General features: G+C 42.5%; 1 protein-coding gene across 3 annotated transcripts in view; it reads left to right on the top strand.

Annotated features, from left to right (window-relative positions):
* Nucleotides 1-23,072, top strand: part of FHIT (fragile histidine triad diadenosine triphosphatase) — a 1,015,388-nt gene that overhangs the window by 242,232 nt on the left and 750,084 nt on the right. The window contains exon 4 of one of the 3 annotated variants that reach the window (XM_034776974.1): nt 3,863-3,933. The exons of the other annotated variants lie outside the window; for them this stretch is intronic. The gene's annotated coding sequence lies outside the window, so the exon portion shown is untranslated. The remainder of the gene's footprint in view (nt 1-3,862; nt 3,934-23,072) is intronic. 3 annotated transcript variants of the gene reach the window in all.

Here is a 23,072-nt window from a genome sequence, read left to right as displayed (position 1 = left end):
TCTGCTTAGAGGCTATGGCTGAAATCAAGGCCTTGTTGTGTCAAGTATTGCGCACATACACCCTTAAAGACTTTCCCTGGCCTGAAGAGTTTACAGACTGGATAGACAAGACCAGCAAAGGGTTTGAGGGGAAACACGAACGATGAAGTGACTTGCCAGAGGTCACACAGCACGTCAGAGACACAGGTAGGAATCACAGGCCTCCTGACTCCCAGTCAAGTGCCTTATCCAGTGGACCACACTGAATCTCATGGCATAATGCCAAACCCTGAAGTTGAATTTAGCCTTGAAGGGACACCATCAACTTAAACTGAACAATTAAAAAAATAAGTATATGTTCAGGTTGCACATGTGCCCAGGAATCCCTCTGCCATAGGCTCTGATCCTGGACTAGGATCCCTGTGGGCAGACCCTTGTCATCATTGACTTCAATGAGACTCTGCACGGCCATAAAGGTCCACCTGTGTGGATCCAGTTGAAGCACTGGAACCATGTTTTTTATTTTTATAATGATTTTCTGACTCCTGTTGCTGTGTCCCCCACAAAGAGAAGGGGAATCCATAGGGGCACTATGTTTTTTCTAAACGTAGATTAAAGCATTTACTGAGCAGGCCCAGTCAAGTACACAGCTTAAGTGAAAGACCAAATGGTAACGCAGGCCAGCCAACAAGGAGCCATTGAGTTTTTCCATCCTGACAGACCATGGCTGATCACTGTGCTGCTCATACTCCATGGAACTTTCTACTGTGCCTTTGTGCATGAACTCCCGCAAGAACTAAGGACCATCAGAAACCTCCCTGCCTTCTGCCACAGGTGCCAAGCTTATTTCTTCAGCCTGCCTTCTCCAGCAAAACACAGAGTAACCTGGCAATGAAAAACAAAACAAAACATCCTGCCAAACAAACCGAAAACTCTACTAGCCCAAAACACTCTTGTGCGCACAACTGTGAGACACGGAACAAATGTGACAGATGTTGATCGCATCACTCAATGCACCATTGGAAGGTGCTTAGATATTATGGTGATGAGGGTGGTAGAAGAACCTATAGAGAATAGAATATACCCATTTGCTGTCAAAGTACAAATTAACTTTTTTCAGTTTCTTTTTTTCTCTCTCTGATATTTTTCAGTTATAGTAATCTTGGGTATTGTAAGAATAGGAGGCAACATTTCAGACTGAACTGTGGCTTTTATATTGAAAGCCATGTTAAAATGTCCTTGATATTTTTTTTTCATGGTCTTTAGCATATATACATATACATATTCTATACATATACAAAGCTTCCCCCCCCCTTAGGTCATTTATTAGAATTAAATAAAAACAGAAAAATGTTTTAAAATATGCATTTTAAAAAGGTACTGTTAAATACTTACAGTTATAACATATATTATATAGGATTATTATTTACAGGGTGCCAGGTGCCTATATGGGCTTTTTAATTGATTCAGTTTAAATACATAATTCAGGATTTTAAAAAAATGATTTGTACAAATGTGCTGTAAAATTAAGCATTTTTATATGCATATGATAAATTTAGTAATAGATTTTAACAGCTCATTGAGGACATGGTATCTTAATCCATTTTTCATATCACCAGTGGAATAGAATGTTATCACAGGTCTCTTGGCATTAGGTAAATACCAAGACATAGTAGAGACATTTATTTTCAAAGCTGGAAATATTTATCCTCTGATGGTGTTCATGTACTATTCTATTTCTATTAAACCAAGAGATTTATGTAGTTATCGTTTTGGCTGATAGGTCTTAAAGCAGTATATTATTGTTCCTGTCTCATTTCTAATTAATTCACTTCATCCAACAAGAGAACATCTTCACATGAATATGGAATTTTAAAAGTATATTTGATTTCTATAAATATGCTTGGTTGAGGATTTTTTTAAAATAACTTCTGTCAGCAAATAAGGGTTCACCAACTAGTAGTTGGATTGTCTGGCACATACTCCATTGGTTGCACTGTGACGTTAATGGGTACATCGCTGATCGCATGCTGTTGCTAGTTTTCAGAGATGGATGTTAACTTGTTGAATGTCAAAAGGTAAGGACCTTAAAAAGCTTAGGAAACTGATCAGAAAGGGATGTTGCTCAGAGTCTCTGGCTAGACCGTCCTAATGCAGTACACTCTCTCCTACTCTGAATGTTTGAAGCAGATTAAAATTATTTACTTTTTTTGGAAACCTCCGTCATCCATCCATGAAACAATAGCTTATCCTTGTCCTGCAGAGCATCTTATTCACAGGAGTTTGGTTATTGGAGCCAGTAATTCCTTTTCTTAAGAAAAGGTTGTAGGATCTGATCCAAAGCCCCCTGCAGTCAATGGAGGAGTTTCAGGATAAGGCCTAGTCACAATTACAGGGCAAAGAGTGCTATAGATCTTTCAGTCCGTCATGAAGGAAACCCTCATGTGAGAGGTCTGGCTTCCTGCACCTCACTCTATATGGAACCACATGGTTCTACCGCGGTTAACTGGATCTCTGTACTGCAGCCCCCCTGTTTGTGATCCATGTTAATCCAGAGGCTCAATTGGGTTTGGCAGCTGTAAGCCCTTTTCCTCTGTGCCAGTATAAGTTTGCAATGACATAGATACCTTTTGGCAAAGAGATACTACTTTATTTTGAAGAAACTGTAACACCGCAGTTAGAAAACAGAGTTAAAACAACAGAGTCCTATATGCCGCTTGTCTTATCTAAGCGTAACCTCTCTATCCATAGCTCATGTAGGTGCAGCTTATTCCAGCCCTCTCTTTCTGAGTATGAGGGTTGGTACACATCTCCACAGGCTCTCTTTTTGTCCCGGTCAGTGTCTGCTTCAGCTTCAGTCTGCCAATAACCCTTTCTCCCCCTCCTGTTGTGCAGGGCAGAACTAACTGGCCAATGTCTTCTGATTTCTCTCCTCAATATTGGTGACACAGCTGTGTTCCTTTGCTGGTACCAGCTTATCTACAGCTATTAACCTGGCTATTATGCTTGAGTGTAAGGGAGATGCTCCCTACCTAGGTCGTTGTTTTGCCTTTCCTACTTTGTTTCTGTCAACCCTCCTCATTTTGATCTCACTCCACAGCAAGTAATCCACCATCATAAACACAAAAATATGCCCAGTATTCATAAAAATAATACAAATATTTCCCACTTTGTCACAGACCCATAATAACTAATTCAGTTACTACTTAAGACCACTCTTGAGGATATGAATTCTATGGTATCTTCAGCACTGTTAGAAACTTTAGATAGTTCACTGCTAAAAATTTACTTTGTTTTGGGTTTTGTTTGAGATCTTTTGCCAATTTATGCATTTCAAGTTGTGAGCAGTTGATTCTTTTTTTTTTTTAAATGAGAAGTATACAGAGGGTCAATGAATCACAAGCTGTGATTCCTTCACACATAAGGAATCAGGTCCCATATTTAAGCTGTGGATTGTTATCCTGGAGAATAAAGTTATGCTGAAGTTCAAGCTATTGGTTGGACTGTCCAATTTTGATAATACTCAATTATAAAAAGAGAGTTACCTCCACTTTACTAAACTACGCAGTAGGGATGCTTACATGCACAGACTTGATGGAACTGGGCATGATCCCATGTAGCAGGCAACTTACTTACCGAGGTTAGTTGTAGGAAGCATGTTATACCAGTGCTCAGAAAACTGCACTGGCTTCCTATTTGCTTCCAAGTGCAATTTGGGTATTGATTGACTCTTGGTTGGTAATACACAGTGATCTTTTAAAGCCTTATGTATTCTGGCTCTTGTCCGCTTGAGATACTGCCTTGTTCCAAATTCACTATTCTGACAGCTGAGACCAGCTGATGTGCTGTTCCTCATGGTTCCAATTTTCTTCTTCTTTTTTAGAGGGGAAACCTGGACCGATATTTGCATCCTCTGTTCAGTGAATGGATTGAGTCTGATGACCTCCAGATATGGTATACATTTTGAGTCATCTTTTGATAGGTCCTCTAGGAATTTCATAGTTTCAATTGTGGTTAAAAGAAAAAAAGTGTTACTCTGATTAAAAAAAATACAGGTTCAAAACCCTTTTTAGTAAGAATTCATAAATAATTGTTGTTGTTTGTTGTTTCTAAGCCAGAATTTTGAAAAAGATTTAGCTGAGTGGGTAATGGTGGTTAGAGCTTTGTGTGGAGATGAATATTTCTAGATTTGTGAAGGAGAAGGGGAAAGTGAAGCCGGAGTTGCTCACTGGGGTAGTATGCACCTTGTCACTGCAAAATAATAATCTGTCCTGGTGTATGGTTTGATTAACTTTCCTTTTTACCTGTTTTAATTAGCTATTCCAAGGAAGAATTATGAAATATCTAAGTTTACAGCTAGACATGAAAATGTCAGGTTGTTCCTGTAATCACAGGAAGTCATCACAGGAAGTCCTTGAAATAAAAAAAACTATTATTGAAGTTGGCTTTTCTTGTCAAGAAGTTTCAGAATGCTTGGAATCAATACTGGCATTTTTTAATTAGCAGTACTTCAAAGCAACATGTACAAAGCTTACCTCAACATGTTATATAAATATACAGTTTATGATTGCAGGTTAATTCAAAAAGCCATTGTTTTGAACTAAAGGTGAAACATCTGAATATCAGTTTTAAAACTACATTTCTTAACATAATATTTTGGTAATTGGCCCATTTGACAGTGAAGGTTATATTTAAAGAAGCTCTGCATTGCTGCATTTTTAATCTTAACAACATGCTACTTTCATTCCAAGGGACTTTTTTGCATTAATTCAGTGGAGTGAGAATATGGAGAAATCAGGTGTATTGTACCCTTATTTATTTAAAAGTAAAATGAAAATCACTTGTACAAATAAATTACAAATTTGAGGATTTGTCATAAATATGAGCTTGAAAATTGCAAATACACCTCTACCCCGATATAACGCTGTCCTCGGGAGCCAAAATATCTTACTGCGTTGTAGGTGAAACCGCATTATATCGAACTTGCTTTGATCCGCTGGAGTGCACAGCCCCTCCCCCCTAGAGCGCTGCTTTATCACGTTATATCCAAATTCGTGTTATATCGGGTCGCGTTATATCGGGGTAGAGGTGTACATTAAATACAATTGATGAGCAATTCCTCATTTATCTGTGAAGCCTTTAGTGCCTAAATTCCTTTTTCCTACAAGAGCTAGCAGCTTCTTAACACACACAATCCCATTCTGAAAGCGACTGAATGCTGTCTACTTCTGTTGACTTCATTTTGCGTTTTGAGGGCTCTCAGCTCTTTGCAGGATAAAGTCTTTAAAGCAGTGAAGGGAACACAGGAAAATAGATATGCTAGAGCTCAAAGAGAAGGTATGGGCTTGATGCAGGAGGTCATATGGCCTGTTACGCAGGAGGTCAGACTACTAGATTATGGGGATCATCCCTTGTGGGCTCTAATCCGTAAATAAGCAATCTACAAGCCTAAACTCATTTCCATGGCTACTGACCAGTTACCAATTAACAGCCCTTCATCCTGTCTCTCTTCCCTCCTGGAGTCCTGCAGGCAGCTCAATTATATCATAGCAATTATGCACAAACTTGCATCAGCAGAACAGACTCCCAAACTCCAGATTAATCACTTAAAAATAATTCAACATTACTACTTGTGCAGTTTAAGAAATCCATCTGCATGCATTATCGAACTGATAACATTAGCTAGTGTTAACAGCTGACTTGTAGGAATGAAAAGGAAGATGGGAAGTATGGTCTAGTGGTCTTATTTTTTCTGTAAAATGAAGTCCACTGCCATATGTCAGGGGCATAAAAAGGGAACAATGTAAATAAAGATAATATTTATAAAAGATGCATTGCTACTGCTGATGGTTTTATGGAACTGCACTGGGTTATGGTCTGTCTTCATAGACTAAGTGGTCTTCCAACTGTATTTATGAGGAAATATCTCACAATTCATTTGTTCAATCTAAAATTCAAATGTTTATTGCAGTGTGCAACTGCGTTAAAGGTACTTACTTAAACAAATTAAATGATTCAGTGTAGTAGCTTTGAAAAGTCTAATTTCCATGCATGGAATCATTTTTATAATCATGCACACAGACAAAATGTAAATGTAGGTAGGTAACTTATTCAAAACATTTATGTTGCACCCTGTTTGTTTTATTGTCAGCAGCCAATCCAAAGCCCAACTGTAGGTTTTTATACTCCTTCACAAATGTTTAAATAATGTTCGTTTTAATACTGAAGCAAGAAAATACAAAATAAAGCCATAAATACAAAATTAACTTTTCCTTGGCAGATAGATTACTACTGGGCTCCTTGGAGTCCGCACGGTTTGTATTTATGGAATTTTGAAACCCCTGACTTCGTGATTGCCTATAACTGCTCCTTTTGGAGCCATTAGGGTCTTTCATATAAATACACATTTAAGATACTTTAGAAATCCAGATGATAGACCTGATAGACTAGAAAAGCACCTTTTGGCTATTCAGTGTATGTAATTGAGATTTCTTCAAGCTCTCATGTTGCTGTTCAAGTTATATAAACATAAGGCTAATTTCTCTTTTTAAAAGTATTAATTTTATTTTCCTAAATGCATGTCACTGTCACGAATTTAATCAATCACACTAAAATGAAGATCCAAAAACTTGATAAACACATTGTACATAGTAACGAATGTCTCAGTCCTTCAAGCACCTCTGCATGTGAGTAACTCTGAATTAAAGACGCAGTCTGGTTCAGTTCAATGGTTTAAAGTTAATTCTGTGCACACGTGTTTGCAGGGTCAGTGCCTTAGTGATGCAGTAAGCTGCTGCTGCAGTTAGAGGGGAAAGTATTTGACTACAAATTCAGGGGGAAATTGTCATGTCATTTGAAGAGGATGAGGCTCCTCAGTTAAACAAAGGAAGATGACACGCAGAAGGGGAAATGGCTAACTAGCCGAACCTGCTGTTTTCCTTGGGGCCAAATTTAGGGTCCATTAAAGTTCACCAGACTTTTATCATTGACTTCAGTGGACTTGGATTTGTCCCTTAGTGTGTACCATGCAATTCACAAATTCAAATCCTAGAACATCCGGTGCTGTAGGGTGGGCATTTGTGGTCCTGAGTTCTGCTTACAAAGTCATGGGAATATGGTTGTCTGTTTGACTGACTGCATGGGACCATTACGCAGTGATGTAGTGTAGTTCTTTTGGAGGAGAGGGGGCTAATTTCAGAGCAAGTTGAATAAAGTACAGGCAATAAGGGGTGGTTTTTGCAAGAATTGTAAGTTCTGTATGGCAGGAACTGTATTTTCATGTATTGTGTTGAAACAAATATAGTCTCTCTCTGCTCAGTGTGGACATCAATAACAATGAGACAATACGGATTTTTAACTTTCACAAGTTGCAAACTAAAAATGTTTGCACTCTTTCCCCCCCATCCCAAAATACGGTAATTGTAACAATTAAAAAACAAAACACCACCATTCAGGTTGACAGATTAAGTATCTTTTATTTAACTGTCGTCGTCTTCACCTGGATGGTAGGCTCACATCAAGCGAGGGAAATAGGCCACATACCATATTGTATGCCAACCTCCCTGCTCCATTTTTATGTTAGTGTTAGATATTAATATTTACAATCATACTGCACTTGAGGCAGGATTTCTATTTAATTCAGTATCCTGCCTGCTCTTGGGAACAGAGCAGATAGGCAGAGCACAGGCCAGCATGATGAGTGTGTTCTTGTGAACCAAGAGAACACTGGTGGGTGTAATTTCGGGTTTATCAGCCTTCAAACTATTCCTTTTAAATACAGTTGTAGGTCACGTTGTGCATGGAAGGAAGAATGAGGGGGTAACTTTTTTTTGAGAGAAGATCTCAGTGCTGGTATGAAAATATATAACAGATGAAACTTCAACTACAATTCTATGTCTTGCGGAAGAGACTATGAATGTGCCACTTAGATGATATGAACATTAAATAGATAATGGAAACAGACATGCAAACTTAGTGGTGGCAGATGACAGAACAAGGAGCAATGGTGGGGGAGGTCTAGGTTGGATATTAGGAAACGCTATTTCACTAGGAGAGTGGTGAAGCACTGGAATGGGTTACCTAGGGAGGTGGTAGAATCTCCATCATTACAGGTTTTTAAAGCCCAGCTTGACAAAGCCCTGGCTGGGATGATTTAGTTGGGGATTGGTCCTGCTTTGAGCAGGGGGTTGGACTAGATACCTCCTGTGGTCCCTTCCAACCCTGAGATTCTACGATTCTGACTTCCAAAGGGTTCTAAAGCAGCTGCAGAGACGTAGTTTATCATAGGGATCCAATCCAAAAGGCTATGGTATGTTTCGATGAAATGTGAACATACTCACAAACAAATGTCCTGCACATAGTTGTTTTTTGGAAGAGAAGTACGGGGCCTAATTTGTATTTAGACTGCAATCCTAATTCAGCCCAACAAAGTCAAGCGGCCCAGGCCTGGTTTCAGGCCTCGTGCACATCATAGACTGAACCATTTACAAACATTTTTAACATAACTCCTTCCAAATTATTTCAAGGTCTTTGCTTCTCCCATTCTTCCTGGATTTCATGCAGAGGTCCTCCGAACACCAACACTCCCTGGTAGTCTGTGACCCTGCAAATTTAAGTCTAATAAAATATAAATTGCATTCAGGCCATTGTTTCCCCCAAGGGATATTGTTCTCCTCCTCCCATGGTCTGGTCAACCCCACAGTTATCCAGGAGGGGATATTCTAGAGCTCCCACCAGCTACTGGGACAGACTTCAGTGCATCAGACATTGTTTAAACAAATTATGCTGCTGCAGCAGGCCATTAGAGCCCTTAGATTCTCTGTTGTTAACACTACGGCTTTGTCTACACTATGGACCTTAGTGACACAGCTGTACGGTCTCTTGTGTAGCCGCTCGGAGAGAGAGCTCTCCTGCTGGCATAGCGCTGACCACACCAGCACTTTTGTCAGTGAAACGTATGTTGCTCAGTGTGTTTGTGGGTTCTCCCCCCCCCCAATTCTTGACTGACACAGGTTTTACCAACAAAAGCAGTAGGGGTAAAGAGAGCCTAAAATGCTTAGATGCTCAATTACAAAGAGGGGTTGGTGCTTTATTTAGATGGCATGCTTGTAATCTTTTCACTCCATTATTAATAGATGTTTTTGAATGTAATCAAACCATGGCAATAAACAAATGTATTTATTTATTTATTAAATAAAATATCCGTACTAAATTCCACACCCCAGCAGAAGCCATTCTCCACTGATGTCTCTTAGCAGCTGCTGCTTTTAAGACTTATGCATAAATGTGCCATCTTAACATACATGAAATAAACTTTAAACTTTTTAGAAAGGTTTATTGTGTTTTTAATCTGATTGAGATGCTATTATATCTCCTTCCCCCTCCAAAAAAAAAAAAAAAAAAGCAGATGTGCCACAAATATTTTAGTGGCTTAAAATCTTTTTGAAGGGTAGATATAACTAATAGATATGACAACCAAGTTCTGATATATTGCTTGGCTTTGTAAAAGATTAGCTAAATGAAATGAACTTAGAAGAAAGTGAAAGGATTTTTCATGCTATTTAACAGCTCTCATTCTTGAATGGCACTGGATTGCTTGGGCACTTTACAGATGATTCTCTTCTTAATGGCTTGTGGAGATCATCTGAAGCGAGATGAAGGTTAAATCCTTCATGACCTGTCTTAACTAATATAGAATCATAGTGATTTGACTTGTTCACAAGCAGCCTTTAATTTTGCCAACTAAAGATAGGCGTTAGCTCGGCAGCTTTTGAGGTTGTTAATTAAAAGTAACCTAAGATAAATTCCAAATCTAATCCAGTCCGTTAACCAACTTTCATTGTAAACAAGATTAATCTGAATATTCTGTGTTTGGATAGAAAAAAAACATCTGATCAACAAAATAATCAAAGTGGTACAAGTGGGATTGGTTTTATAGACAAGATTCTAAAAATCGCCCTTTCCTCATAGTGGAGCAGAGCTGGCTGCCTTCTCCCAAGAATGAAACACCAAAACATCCTTTTGATAAATTTAACCTTCTACTAGTCAAAAGGAATTACACAGAGGATTGGTTTAGTTTGCACCAAAATGGCAGGAATCTTCCAAAAATTGCTGGTTATGGGGCTGAGGAAATCCAGATTATATCCCCAGATTCCTCACTACAAATTCTTTTCCTCCTCCTCCCTGTTTCAAACGACACACATTGAACACCGTGCTGTACTATCACCTGTAGTCTGTATAGCTTTCAGAAACAAAGTTAACTTAAACCAAGTTACTGGGCAAACTGGTTGAAACTACAATAAAGAAAATGATCAGACACATAGATGAACATAATTTGTTGGGGATGAGTTAACATGGGAAATCCACTCAATGTGCAGCGGCAGTCAAAAAAGAAAACAGAATGCTGGGAATCATTAAGAAGATTTAAAACAAACAAAAGGAAGTATTTCTTCACACACTGCACAGTCAACCTGTGGAACTCCTTGCCACAGGATGTTGTGAAGGCCAAGACCATAGCAAGGTTCAAAAAAGAACTAGATAAGTTCATGGAGGATAGGTCTATCAATGGCTAATAGCCAGGATGGGCATGGATGGTGTCCCTAAACTCTCTTTGCCAGAGGCTGGGAATGGGTGATGGGATGGATCACTTGATGATTACCTGTTCTGTTCATTCCGTCTGGGGCACCTGGCATTGGCCACTGTCAGAAGACAGGATACTGGGCTAGATGGACCTTTCGTCTGACCCAATATGGCCGTTCTTATGTTCAAGTTTCCATATCAAGTGCCTCTATTTCCCTCCTTGCTTATGATTATGACAAAGCATTTTTGTTTAAATAGGAAGCTAAGGGCCTGATCCAAACCCCATCGAAGCGAATGGAAAGACTCAGTTACATCAGGCTCCAAATGACTAAATGGCACAATTCCTTACCCCTTCTCTGTGCAAACACATTCAGGCCTATGCCCAAGGAAAGGGGGACACTTTTGTGGGAACTCCTTTTTGAAATATTGGCAGCACTTCACCACGCCTGCCACAATTTAGATTAAATTCAAGAGGTACCTCATAGCTTCTATAAAGCCGTTTGGTATGTTCATCCTAAACAATCTGATTTGCCATTTGAGGTAACTTGATGCTGTCGTGCTTGTCTCAACGGTTTCTGAAGGTATCATGTTGTGTGGCTGTTGCTTGGCTGAAGAGGTCGAGGTTGTCACAACTCCACCACATTCTTAATCCTGGACCATGTATTCTTTTGTTTTCAGTTATTAGCCTGATATGGCATTGTAGTGGTGGCGCAGTTGTCCTTCCCCCTCTGGCTCAGAGGAAGGCCACACTGCCTCACTACAGGCACTCTGTATTGTTATTCTATTGTACATCTTTCAAAAAATGCCTTGGTATGAAAAAACGGTATGAATAGTCATTGCCAATATTTCTGTTCAGATTCCTGCTGCAAAATGTAGCATTAAATTGCTGACAGCCCCACAAGATTATGGAATGTATTTAGGGAGACTTCATAACAGCAGCATCAAATGCCACATCAGTGGCAGCCAATACTACAGATTTCCACAGCGTTTGCAATAAAATTTCCCATTAGTGAATTGTGGGTTCATTAGTCACCCTGGCTCAGATACTTATGTCTCCTCGTTCATTACTGCGGGGCCATAGTCATCCCTGGTGTTACTCCATTGAAATCAATGGGATATTAAAGTGTTCAGCACCTCTGAAAATTGGCCCATTGGAATTAGATTCCCAATCTAAAAGAGTTGGGCTAAATAGTAGTAGTACTAATATGATTTTTGGTATTACCATAATAAATGTAATCTAGACGCAGGGTCCAGTTGTGCAGAATGCTATACAAACAGGCCTCAATCTTGCAAAGACTTATGCATGTATTTTTAAGTTTATGCACCGTCAATATTCACATTGTGAGCTGTAAAGCTAAGCATAAGAACAGCAATACCGGCTCAGACCAATGGTTCATCTAGCCCAGTGTCCTGTCTTCCAACTGGGGCCAGTGCCAGATGCTTCAGTGGGAATGAACAGAACAGGTAGGGTGATCAAATGTCCCAATTTTGTAGGGACAGTTCTGATATTTGGGGCTTTGTCTTATACAGTGCCTATTACCCTCCACCACCATCCCAATTTTCCACATTTGCTGTCTGGTCACCCTAAGAACAGGGCAGTTATTGAGTGTCCAGTCCCAGCTTCTGGCAGTCAGAGATTTAGGGACAGCCAGAGCAAGAGATTGCGTAATAGCCATTGATGGGCCTATCCTCCAGGCACAGGTCTTTATCGGAGGGACTCTGTCCCTGCTCCAGAGGGCTTAGTAACTTGTCAGAGAGGACAGACTTAGGAAAGAACTGTGGGGCCTGCTTCTCTAACCTGTAGTTTCCTTGCAGCAATGTATTGTCTGGCATTATTTAATTAGGAAACATCAATTTGTTTATAAAAGAATCTGAAACCTGACAGATCCAGACTTGGTATTTTTGTTTTAAAAATGTGTGTTTTGATTCAAAGTTCTGGAACAAAGTATTTTCTGATGTGTTTCTTTTTTTTTTTTAAAAGTAGGCAAGTAACCATGCATGTTGATGAACTAATCAACAGTAATTGGTACCAAAATCCATATGTTCATTTGAACAAACCCATCAGACTGAAATCAGTTACTTTTTCTTTTAAAAATGTGTATAAGCATCCTCCTCCTTAAGCTCTGTGTCGTAACTCCAATACTCAATAGCTGGCTTGTTTGTACTGTATGTTCTTCACACCCAAGAATTAGAACGCTGTGCTATGAGGCCAGACCATAGCTACTTAATAGAAATTCATGCAGCTGACAAACAATTGATGGAGATTTACTAGAAGGAGTTGAAAGTCTGCATGTAACCTCTGACAGCATTTAAAAATTGCATACACATCTGTCTGCTTTAGTTTTAAATAAGTCATGAGCTGAGGAGTGAATGCGAGTGAGGCCAACTAAGGTCAACTAAATGACCATAGTAGGATAATTCTGTAAATATATCTGAAATATTTTCACTGTTGTCTTGAAAATTGATCCGTATGTAGTATATTCTTACACCAGGTGCAAAAGCTGTTTTTAGCTGGTCAAATTGCTTGGCTGAAAAAATATGTTCTAGTTTTTGTAGGATGGAGGAAGGCTTTCAAGGGTAGAATAGGGGAGTCTAAAGGCTGGTCTACACTACCGCTTAAGTTGATGTAACTTACATCACTAGGGGTGTGAAATACACCCGCCCCCCTTTGAGCGACGTAAGCTACATCGATCTAAGCGCTGTCCACATTGATGTTATGTTGGTGGGAGATGCTGTCCCACAGCTATAGCTTCCACCTTTTGCGGAGGTGGAATTATGCTGACAGAAGAGCGTTCTCCCATTGGCATAGCGCATCTTCACTAGATGTGCTACAGTGGCACAGCTGCATTGGTGCAGCTGCACTGAAGTGCGGGAGTGTAGCGTGCCCTAAATAGTATGGTGTTTCTCTTTAATGCGGTGAGACGGTCTTGTTTCTTTTTTTTAAAAAGCTTTTTGATTAAAGGGTGAGGGCTTTTTTTATAGTTTTTACTCTATAATTGCAGTAGTATTTCTATAATCGAGGTATTAAGCCTTCCTGCCTGGAAAGGGAAGAACAAAGAGGCACATTTTATTCATTGCTGTAACTTGAGTCAAAATTGTCCTTGGATATTTCAAGGCCCAAGTGAGCTAGTATAACTGTTCGGGGCACTCCATTCTAGCTTTTTGCATGATCTCTGCTACAGGCTTTCCCTTTTGTAATAAATGTAGGCTTACCATCACTTCAAAGAGTGAAGCATTGTGGAAAGTAATCCCTTCTGAGAATTGGTGTCCTGTAGAATGATTTCCTTTTGTTTGAATGACTTACTAGATGTCCCCTTTCTATCAAGCAAGAGAGCATCAGCAGTTATCATCCATCCCTTGCTCTCTCTCTACTAGTGGATGCTAAATACCACATGTTAGGCATGGAATAGGTCCCCGCAAAGGAGGGTTTATAATTGCATCCAACTTTAGTGTAACCTCTGATCAAATCTTGGAGCAACATTGAGGACACCTTTAGCGATTACTTCCTGGTTACTCAATGATAGGGCATTGGAGGAGCAAAGCGGTTTGATGTGATGTGCAGGGATATAAGATGATGTAAATTTTCCATGCAGTCTTATTGAATAACAATCCATCCTAAAATGGATACTATATTTCCCCCTTTCAAAAGACAGTCGCGCATGAAACCAGTACGATTTTATTAGACAATTGTCATAGTCAGTGAGTTACCATATTTAATTACAATAATAGCGTTGTCAGTGAATGGCCTTCTCCCTTGCAACCCTCACAGCCGAAGGACAGCCCTACAACTGGCTCCTCACCTCAGTTTTCTCTCTTTGTTCCTCAATAATTCAAAAAAGAAGCTTCTACAAGTCCAATAGCAGCCCTTTTGGGGTCTGGTTTATTAATGTAGTTTAAAAATTAAACACAAATATCCTGTCCTGCTTTTAGCTGGGCATGGCCCCAAATGTCCTTGTTGCCGGAGGGTTTTCCTGTGGTGATTAGACACTGGAGTGGATTGCCTGGGGAAGTTGTAGAGTCTCCATCTCTGGAGATGTTTGAGAGTAGGTTAAATAAATGTCTATTAGGGATGGTCTAGATAGCACCATGAGGGCAGGGGACTGGACTCGATGACCTCTCGATGTCCCTTCCAGCCCTAGAGTCTATGAATCTATGTTAGCAGTATTCCGAACCCTTCCCAGCTGGGACAACTACCTGGTCTTGGGGCGTTCTGTGCAGGAGTCTTTCTCACAACAGTCTCTCTACAACCTCCTGAGTTTGTTCTCTCCCCCACTCCCTCCCTCCTCTCTCTGCAGCGTCCAGCTGCTCTTTACAGGGAATCACCTGCTCTAACTTAGCTAGCCCCGGCTCCTCTAGGGCAGCAGGGGCAAGCCACCCTATTACAAGCCTTAAAATAAAGGAAATGGAGAAGCATATCTGTTCCCAAAATAATAGGCACCTGGACCAGTACACAGATAGAGGAACAGAGGTCCCAAAACAATCAATGGATACATATTTCATAGAGCTTTCTGATTGTTACTACAGCACAGACCTACAATAGGGCATATCAGGTTAAATCTATATGTAAGGGCTGTGCATTTATGCGTAAACATCTTTGCTACACTAATTTATAGAAACGTTATGCCCTCTGGGTACTGACCTATACTAGCCTGCTTCACGTTGGCATACTGCCTATCCCAGGCTCACTTTTCCCAATAAATCATTACCAAACCACAACTGGAAAAAGGGCTGCTGATTTATTTATGTGAAGATGGAATCATACTTTTGACCTTACTAATGACCTTCACCCAGCAATAACAGGCTATTCTTCTTCCATTAGTGTCCCTGTGGGTGCTCCACTGTAGGGGTGTGCGTGCCCCCATGCTGCTGATCAGAGAATTTAAATAGCAGTCCATCCCACCCACACATGTACAGCTCCCCACCTCCCCCAAAGCTAGCCAGCGTGCGTGGGCATTCCCTCCTCAACTGCCCCGGGCTAGAGACAAAGCTAAGAGCTCTCCATTCATGGATTGTTAACTCCCTATAGTTTTTGTAAATTTTAGCTTCACTTGAAGCCTTTTTTTTTAGCATCTAGTTTGTTTTTTGCTGGCCATGCAGGGTGGTGGGGCTTGGGCTTTAGCTTTGCCCAACCCCCTCCCCGCTTGGTGTGGCAGGGCTCGGGCTTTGGCTTTGCCCCCCTCCCTGCCATCTGGGGAGGTGAGGCTCAGGCATTGGTCCCCCTTCTTGGGGTCATGTATTAATTTTTGTTGTCAGAAGGGGGACACAGTGCAATGAAGTTTGAGAACCCCTGATCTAGTGTTAAAAGGACTGACTAGACCACCATTTGAACCCATGGCCACTTGTTCACTAATTCACCTTTCCATGGAGACAGCGTTCCTCATCGCCATCACTTTGGCCAGAAGGACGGGTGAGAGTGCAGCTTTGGTGGTGTGTCCCCCGTTTACTGTGTTCTTCCCTGCCAAGGTCACACTCAGACCACATCCAAAGTTCACCCCCTAAAGTGACTTCTGCATTTCACATGAATCAACTTATTCAGCTTCCCACATTTTGTCCCAAACCTCATCAGGACCACAGGGAAGTCATTCTCCATATGCTTGACGTGAGAAGAGCATTGGCCTTCTATTTGGACAGGACAAAAGCCTTTAATAAATCTCCAAGACTCTTTGTCTCTGTTGTGGATAGATTGAAAGGTGCAGATATCTCAGTTGAGACTTTCCAAGTGGGTCTCTGGCTCTATTAAATTCTGCTACCAACTGTGTGGGGTAATGCTCCCATCTTTACTACGCACACATCCCAAGAGGTCAGTCTCCTTGTCAATCGCCTTCTCAAGGGTATCCCTATATATGAGATCTGCAGAGCAGCTACCTGGGCATCTGTGCATACCCTTTGCAGAGCACTATGTGATTCTGGAGGATTTGGCCACGGATGCCCAATTTGATGCCACAGTACTGTCATCTGTATTAGACTGGACTCTGAAGTCTTAGCCTCCAGTAGTGGGTACTGCTCAGGAATCACCTACAGTGGAGCACATGGGGACACTACTCGGAGTTACTCACCTTGTGCAGTAATAATGGTTCCTTGAGGTGTGTGTCTACTGGTTGACTCTGCAGTAGAGGAAGAACTGAGGAGGGAATGCCTGTGCATTCTCGCTAGCTTTGTGGCAGGTGGGGAGCTGCACGTTGGTGGGCGGGACGGACTGCTGTTGAAATTCTCCGATCAGCAGCGCGGGGGTGAGCACACCTCTACAGTGGAGTACCCACAGGGGGACATATCATGAAGAACCATCATTACTGCACAAGATGAGTAACTTTTTACAAAGACTCCAGTCTGTGTGTGAGGGAAGCTTTACTGCTGAATGAAGATTAATCTACCATATTGACTGAGATACCAATGACTCCTGGTAGTGGTGCACCCTCTCTCATGCATAGAGAAGTCAGCACTACCTTCCATCACAGCTCAGATGTACAGCTCAAGATTACTTAAGATTCAGAACAGCACAATATCCCTGCAGATGTAATTCTTTCTTCCAATTAAGGAGCCATCTTCCGGGAGGCACAGCTAGAAACATCTTTGTTCGGCTTGTTTCATCAGTCATAACAATCCCGTTTACCATCCCTGATTGATTTAATGGTGTCTGAAGTTAAATATTTAAGATCAATCTTCTGAATGAGGTACAGTATCTTCAACTTTGCTGGTTATAATGGAGAAGAGTAACTTTCACTAAGGAGTAGAGCTGGTTGGAATTTCCATTTTTTTTCACAATTTTCAATTCCCCCCACTATGAATTGGAACAAAGTTGAAATATCAAAATTTCCAGCAAAATAAAATGTTGGTGGGCAGGGGGAATATTGTTTCAGGTCAATCAAAACACTTCACTTGAGGTGGCGGTGCATCCCGGTGCCGTCAATCAGAGATTTTGCTTGCAGTGTCTGGTCGGAACACACGTGTTCAATAGCTGTCTTGTGGCGGCGCTGATGCTTCTTCTGGCACACGCATGCCCCAACCCCCTCAGTTCATAGAATCATAGAATCATAGAATATCAGGGTTGGAAGGGACCTCAAGAGGTCATCTAGTCCAACCCCCTGCTCAAAGCAGGACCAATTCCCAGCTAAATCATCCCAGCCAGGGCTTTGTCAAGCCGGGCCTTAAAAACCTCCAAGGAAGGAGACTCCACCACCTCCCTAGGTAACGCATTCCAGTGTTTCACCACCCTCCTAGTGAAATATGTTTTCCTGATATCCAACCTGGACCTCCCCCACTGCAACTTGAAACCATTGCTCCTTGTTCTGTCGTCTGCCACCACTGAGAACAGCCGAGCTCCATCCTCTTTGGAACCCCCCTTCAGGTAGTTGAAGGCTGCTATCAAATCCCCCCTCATTCTTCTCTTCTGGAGACTAAACAATCCCAGTTCCCTCAGCCTCTCCTCATAAGTCATGTGCTCCAGACCCCTAATCATTTTTGTTGCCCTCCGCTGGACTCTTTCCAATTTTTCCACATCCTTCTTGTAGTGTGGGGCCCAAAACTGGACACAGTATTCCAGATGAGGCCTCACCAATGTCGAATAAAGGGGAACGATCACGTTCCTCGATCTGCTGGCAATGCCCCTACTTATACAGCCCAAAATGCCGTTAGCCTTCTTGGCAACAAGAGCACACTGTTGACTCATATCCAGCTTCTCGTCCACTGTGACCCCTAGGTCCTTTTCTGCAGAACTGCTACCTAGCCATTTGGTCCCTAGTCTGTAGCAGTGCATGGGATTCTTCCGTCCTAAGTGCAGGACTCTGCACTTGTCCTTGTTGAACCTCATCAGGTTTTTTTCGGCCCAATCCTCTAATTTGTCTAGGTCTCTCTGTATCCGATCCCTACCCTCTAGTGTATCTACCACGCCTCCTAGTTTAGTGTCATCTGCAAACTTGCTGAGAGTGCAGTCCACACCATCCTCCAGATCATTAATAAAGATATTAAACAAAATATTCCTTCTCTACCATCCTGTCCCTACCTAGAACAAAAAAAAATTATTTTAAAGATTTAGGATAGTACTTATAGTGTTAATAGTTAGTTTTAAGCTTGGATTTAAGTAGATGTAGTTTTCAGTAGCATAGTGTAAAAAAAAAAAAAAATCTTTCTCTCCGTCCCCAAAACCTTGAAGAGGGACAAAAATAAAAATTCCTGGATCCCCAGGTTTTAAAAAGTGTGCATCTTGCAAGGATGCCATGCCAGTCTCAGATGGGCATTCACTCTGTATCTGCTGACTGGGGGGGTCGTACACCCTCCCCCCCCGCCCCAGAAGTGCGATCACTGTAGTAACTTAAAGGCAAGGGCAAGGAGAGATAGGATCTCCGCCTAAAACTCATCCTAATGGAGAAAACGTTGACCTCCACAATGGAATCCACAAGTGGCTCCCCTGAGGCCATGTCACTGGACAGAGCGAGTGCCTCGTCTTCAGTGAAAGCAAGGAAGAGAGCCTCGTCATCTCCAAGCTGAGAACCGTTTAAAAAAGAAACGGTCTCCAGTGAGATTCGCGCCCTCAGTGCCGAGCTCCTTTCGAGTGAGCACCTTCGATACACTGGGCACCTCCGGTACCCCGCCAAGGGACCTCTGCCCACAAAGTTAAGGAGTCAAGCAGCAGGCACCGTTCAGCCTCCTCCTCCTCCTGCTCCATGGCACTGTCTACCGCAGCGAAGGGAACAGCACCTCAACAGACACCACAAATCATGGTGTCCCCTTTGGCACTGATGATAGCGGCACAAAGCATAAAATAACCTAATCAAGACACCACGGTGCCGAGAGAGGCTGCACAGAAGCGATCGGTACCGAAAGCAGCGGCACCGATGTCTGCCAAACAAACCGCAACAACTCAGATTGCATTGGCACCGAGCTCTCCTCTACTCGGTACTGTGGATTCACTGGTACCTATGGCACCAGACCAACCCCACTCTCCCATTGCACCACCGTTTTCAAGCGATGAAGAAGAGGAAGCTGTCTTCTTTTCTGGCTGTTCTTCCCCAACAGCGACCAAATACAAATGAAAATTGGACCCAAATAAGGGTCTGCCACCATGCCTGGCTAAGCCATGGATATGTCCACCCATGCCATTCCAGCTACAATGGCCACAATGGGACCCATGGGAGCTTTTAGGGCGCAATTCCAACTGCCTACATCCGTGCACAGAAAAACCGTAAAATCAGTAACTACTTCAGTACCTGAACCCTCTGAAGCTACATAAGATGGGGAAGAAGAAAAAGATGACACATCAGAACATGGTGAATCTCCAGAACACAACTCCTCATCCTCTCCAAATGAAGCAGTTATAGCCACAACTACAACAGCCGCTAGTGACTTCAAACACTTCCAGGAGCTCTTCCGGTGAGTGGCACAGAGCCAGAACATCCCGCTAGAGCAGAGGTGGGCAAACTATGGCCTGCAGGACTGTCTTGCCCGGTCCTTGAGCTCCTAGCCAGGGAGGCTAGCCCCCGGCCCCTCCCCTGCTGGGGTTCTGAGAGGGGCAGTCAGGGAGCAGGAAGTGGGAGGGAATGGCTATGGGGTGAGGGCTAGGCTGTTTGGGGAGGCACAGCCTTCCCTACCCAGCCCTCCATACAGTTTTGCAATTCCAATGTGGCCCTCGGGCCAAAAAGTTTGTGCACCTCTGCTCTAGAGGAAGTACAGGAGACAGAACACCAAACCCTGAAAATACTCCATACGTCAACTTCCTCCAGGATCCCCATCCCCATCCCCATCCCCATCAATGATGCTCTCATGGAACTGGCAGACATAATGTGGCAAACACTGGCCACCATCCCACCAGCCAACAAGCACACAGATAGGAAATACCGAGTGCCAAATAAAGGGATGGAATTCCTATCTGTGCACCCACCACCAAACTCTTTAAAACAATATAAATCCACTCCTCAAGACAGAGTGGAAGAGACTGGATCTTCTAGGCCGAAAAGTGTACACATCAGCCACACTGTAGTTTCGCACTGCAAATTACACCACACTACTGGCAAATGATCATGACAATTATAACTAATTCACAGAATTCACCCAGAATATACCTGAAGGGAAAAGAGAACAATTCCAGGCCATCGTGAACGAAGGCCAACTTATCTCCAGAACAGCACTACAGGCCGCCCTTGACACGGCAAACACAGCAGCTCGTACGACAGCAACAGCCATTATAATAACAGGGCATCATGGCTGCATTCATCAGGAATCCCCAGAGAACTGCAACACAAAGTGGAGGACTTGCCCTTCCACGGAGACAAACTAAGGAGACGACGTTATCAACCATATCACAGAAACAGAGACAACACGTCTCAGCAACAGCAGAGACCATACAAAGCAAGGGGACAAAGAAATAGACCACAAAGATGCCAACAGAACCAATCCCAGAACTCAGCGTCTCAACCACCACCAAACAAACCGCAATTTTGAAGTATTGGTCCAGGGTCTGCACAACCTCCCCATAACATCAGCGTCAGCAGACAACACCCAAATCTTTGGGAATCAACTCAGGCCATTTTACACCAATGGGGCATCGATCACATCCAATTAGTGGGTTTTAGAACTAATTCTAACGGGCTATACCATCCCTTTTACTTCTATCCCAACTACCCATCCTCCTTCCCTGTCCCTCTTCAGGGACTCTTTCCATGAGCATCTGTTGAGACAAGAGGTGCGTTACCTTCTGCAAATAGGCGCGGTGGAACTAGTCCCAACACAACATAGCAGGAAGGGATTTTATTCCCATTATTATCTGACTCAAAAGAAAAATGGCGGGTGGAGACCCATCCTAGACCTGAGAAAACTCAACAAATTCGTCCGTGCCCACAGATACAAAATGGTCACCCTGAATTTGATTATCTCTATGCTGGAAGAAGGGGACTGGTTCGCAGCCCTTGACCTACAAGATACATACTTTCCCATTACAATTCACCTGGCTCACAGATGCTTCCTAACGTTCACAGTAGGACAAGAACACTTCCAATACAGAGTGATACCATTCCGCCTTTCCATAGCAATGAGTGTGTTCACCAAAACAGCACGCTTACACAGACAAGGGATGCTCATATTCCCTTACTTATCTGACTGCCTAATCAAGGGCTCCACAAAGACAGAAACAGAAAGAGGTGTTCAATTAACCATCTCCCTCTTCCACTCCCTGGGGCTACAAATCAACAAAAAGAAATCCACCCTCACTCCAGTACAATAAGTGCTCGCCTGGACTCCCTCACAGCCAGATCATCCCTTCCAGAGCCCCGCTTTACAATGATGACCTCCCTGGTATCGGTGGTCTTGCACAGCCCATCGGTGCATGCATACACCCGCTTACAACTACTGGGGCACACGGCGGTCACCATGTTTGTGCTCAAGCACGCCAGGCTACACATGCGGTGCCTACAAAGATGGCTAAATACAGTCTACATACCATGAAGGCACAGCCTAAACAAGAGAATCACACCCACTGCAGAGGTGATTCAATCACTGCACTGGTGGACAAACCTATCAAACGTGTGCTCAAGCATACCTTTCCAATAGGAAACACCACCTTTTCAAATCACAATAGACATCTCCCTGATCGGATGGGGGGCCCACATGCAACAATATACTGCCCAGGGCAAATGGTTACCAACAGATGCACCTTCACGTAAACCTACTAAACTACGCGTGGTCTGCAATGCATGCTACCACTTACTTCCACTCATAAGAAACAGAATGATAAAGATATTAACAGACAACATTGCATGCATGTTCTCTATCAACAATCAGAGTGAAGCGCGATCCCACTCGTTATGTGCGGAAGCTCTAAAGTTATGGAAGTGGTGCATAAAGCACAACGTCACTATAACAGCTTCATATCTGCCAGGCCACCTGAAGATCATGGTGGACACACTAAGCGGACAGTTCTCACAAGAACACAAATAGGAACTCAACAAGGAAATAACACAACGCATCTTTCGGAGGTGGGGAAATCCATCCATAGACCTATTTGCCACATGAGCAAATAAGAAATGCCCAGGATTCTGCTCACGAGCAGGACAGAGAATGCAATCACTGGGAGACGTGTTCCTGATAAAATGGAACGCCCCTCTCCTATAAGCTTTCCCTCCAATTCCTCTAATCTCCAGAGTCATACACAAAATACGAACCGACAGGGCCAAGATAATCTTCATAGTGCCAACATGACTCAGACAGATTTGGTTCCCTTACCTGAATCGCTTGGCAATATGCACTCCATTCAATATCTCTCAACGGCATGATGTCTGTTGTCCTATGAGAGGAGAAGTCCTCTATCCCGATCCAGGGAAACTTCACCTGAGAGCGTGGCTCCTTCATGGCGCTGAGGGGATGAATTAACCTGTTTGGATCAAGTACAGCAAGTACTGATTAACAGCAGGAAACAAAACACATGACATACTTACCTCCAAAACTGGAAGAGATTTTCCATTTTCCAAAGCAAACAAATATCAGCAAACCAGGCCCAACTCCCATTGATCCTGGAGTACCTACTATCG

This window comes from Trachemys scripta, chromosome 7, assembly GCF_013100865.1.
Source record: "Trachemys scripta elegans isolate TJP31775 chromosome 7, CAS_Tse_1.0, whole genome shotgun sequence".
Taxonomy (NCBI): domain Eukaryota; kingdom Metazoa; phylum Chordata; order Testudines; family Emydidae; genus Trachemys; species Trachemys scripta.
This window is presented reverse-complemented; position numbering and strand designations above follow the sequence as displayed.